This window comes from Ixodes scapularis, unplaced genomic scaffold, assembly GCF_016920785.2.
Source record: "Ixodes scapularis isolate PalLabHiFi unplaced genomic scaffold, ASM1692078v2 PGA_scaffold2__306_contigs__length_199485367, whole genome shotgun sequence".
In the NCBI taxonomy this organism is placed as follows: Eukaryota; Metazoa; Arthropoda; class Arachnida; order Ixodida; family Ixodidae; genus Ixodes; species Ixodes scapularis.
The window spans coordinates 33249959-33252753 of record NW_024609857.1 but is presented as its reverse complement, the minus strand read 5'-3'; the positions used below and the strand labels follow the sequence as shown (position 1 = coordinate 33252753).

Here is a 2795-nt window from a genome sequence, read left to right as displayed (position 1 = left end):
GCTTATGAGAGGCCTATATGACTTATTTCGATTTGCGACTAATCAGGCTTTATGAAGTTTGTCGCGGGTATCCCTTAAGTATATGTCCCAACCGTTTTCTCTTCGGTGGCTTCATGAAACATCTGAAGGATAAAAATGAAGAAGCTAAGTTTGTTGTATCGTCGTACCGGAAAACATTTCCTTAGTTCTTTTTATATGTATCGACAGTACGTATAGTGCAACACAGTTAACACGAACAATCGATCGCCGGTTTCCATCGTCTTTTTCAAGGACATGAAGGATTGTCGTCAAAACGTTTTAGTACGGTCAAATCGAAGGCACCACTTGAGGAGGCAGAGTTTGTAAATCGGTCCTGCACTGTGTCAATAGAACGGAATTATATATCATCGTTGTGTTGGCACTCACTTCATTGCGCTGCGTACACGTATTACGTGATCTTATCATGCGTAATATATACCCTAGTAATTACGTTAACCGGTGTTTCAAATTTTGAAACCATTTTTCCCTTATCTAAAGTGAAAATGTGGGCTAGTTGCGTTATAATCACCCAAATGAGCGCAAAAACAAAAAAACAAACAAAAAAAAACAAAAAAGAAAAACATTGGGACAAGAAAGTAGGTAAGCGCCTTTGTTTGTCTACTTTCTTGTAGCTGCGTTTTTTTTTTTTTTTTTTGCGCTTATTTACGAGTTTTTTTTTTTTTTTTTTATCTAAACGTGGCACCTAAAGCTCCATTCAGGAAGGAATAGCGTTCAGATGTGTTGCGCAAGCTCATTTTAGGAAGTTTCGACGAAATCAGAAGGCTTATAATATCCGCAACTTTAACGACCTATTTGGGAGGGGGAGGGGGGGTTGAATGGGAGGCTGGCGTCATTTAACATTGCTGCCATCTGCTTTAGCGACGCCAAACTATAGCATATGAAGTTAGATCTGTGACGCGTAACTTTAGTTTTGTTAAATGCGATCGTTCTGAGAGCCTTACATTGTCTTTTTATGTTGGGGAAGGCTCGAGCTAGCTGCACCTTTCTTGCGAAATATATATCATCTACGAACTACAAAATGCGATCGTCACACTGCATAACCGCCGTCGCTTAAAAAAAAAAAAACAATTAAGCAGCGGGGGCGGTCGCCGTTTTTCGGGCACGAAAGTGTACGTGATTGGATCCGAGCGCACATCGAACGCTGACCAAGCGCCGAAGCTATTCTCGTGTCCAACACCTGCTCCAAGGGCGTGAGCCGAAAGAATGGCGAGCTCCAATAATTGGAGAAGTTACTAGGTGTAGCGTGCACTTTTGAGAAAAGGTCCCATTCAGGCGCACGGTAACACTGCTAATGCATCATGCAAAAGGCAGTCCGCAGACGCGACCGAAGCATACGTATGCATGCTTCAAACATGCTTCAAACACATGGTTGAGGCGCAGAGACTTCTCTCATGATGTCGGCAGGGAGCACTGTGTCTTTTGTGTATATGACCAATATGTGACTGCGCCTCTGGATACGCCTCGCGTGCGTCAGCGGAGACAGCGAGCAAGGCGTCGCGAAAGTGACAACGAGGCCAGGGGGGGTAGACTGAACCCCCCCGCCTCCGAGACCCGGGGGGAAAAAACCGCAGGCTCAGCAGATAGTCGGACAGCGCTGAGCGTCAGCCGTGCACCACGCCGGCGTCTGCCAGCACAGCCGGCGGCTTGATCAATGTTTCTTCGATTGCTCGTCGTTCTTCACTAACGCCTTCCCGCCTTTGTTCCCGCGTTGTCTGTCGCGGAAAGCGCGAAGGAGAGAGCCGTATGTACAGCCCCGGCTGGCGCGCGACCCGGTCTTTGCTGCTGCAGCTTGATCGACTAATGGGTCTTCGCCGGCAACGTTCCTTCGCTCGAGTCCCTGTCTGTGTTTCTCCCGGGAAGAAAACGCGCCGTTTCGAGCTATAACACGATGTTTTCTGTACGCTGTGCCTTGTCTTGCCTTTTTTTGTCTCACGGCGGAAATGACGCCAAAAAGTTCAAACAAAAACATGTTTTTTTTTTTTGCGTGTTGTTTTGTATGCAGTCAAAAGGAGCAATGAGAATCATCAGGCTCTTTTTTGTGATGTTCACTGTTTCTATTTCAGCGACCACCGTGCCGAAACGGAGCCGCCAGGAGATTAGTCCCAAGGCCATAACTATGCGCCCCGTCGTCCGAAATAAGAGTGACCCAGCGTGCGAAAATCACAACTCACCAAGCGCGAGATGTGGGCTTTGGTCCCACCTTGAACAACTGCAGGGTGAAGCCCCTTACAATAAAGTGTTAAGTCTTCAGTCTTCTCCTTTTCGTCCCCACATGCTCCACTTGCTGTATTTATGTCCTGATATTTCGCTTTGTACTCCCTAGTTCCTTGCACTTCTGTCCTGGGCTGCATTCACCAGCGTTTACCTCAACATCAGCGCCATGTACTGGGGTATTTCGTGACAAACGTGCGTAGTACGCCCGGTTGCAACGAACGCGATTGCCGGTTCTTATACTACCGAATGCTCAAGTGATGCGGCTGTCACTTCGTGTGCTTGTTCCGATCGCGAGCGTATACGGAACGCGTGAAAAGTAACGTGTTATTTATAACATTTGACTATTTTAGCAGCGACATGTTGGTTTACGACAAGAGGAAGGAGAAACGCGTTTCAGTCACTAGTTTTCCGAGTAACTTGTGACGGGGGATCCTGGTCACATTTTTCTAAAGACGTGCACAGCACCGACTTTTGTCTTAACTCGTGTTAAGACTCTGGAGAACAACATTAATTTATGTGCCAAGTATGGTGACTTCAAAAGA

At 46.7% G+C, this 2795-nt stretch overlaps 1 long non-coding RNA gene across 1 annotated transcript; it reads left to right on the top strand.

The window, feature by feature from the left end:
* The first annotated feature begins 1542 nt into the window (after positions 1–1542).
* On the top strand, positions 1543–2342 carry LOC120845395. The gene is made up of 2 exons (XR_005716639.1): positions 1543–1936; positions 2103–2342. It is a non-coding gene; the product is annotated as an uncharacterized LOC120845395 (long non-coding RNA).
* The last annotated feature ends 453 nt before the right edge of the window (positions 2343–2795 follow it).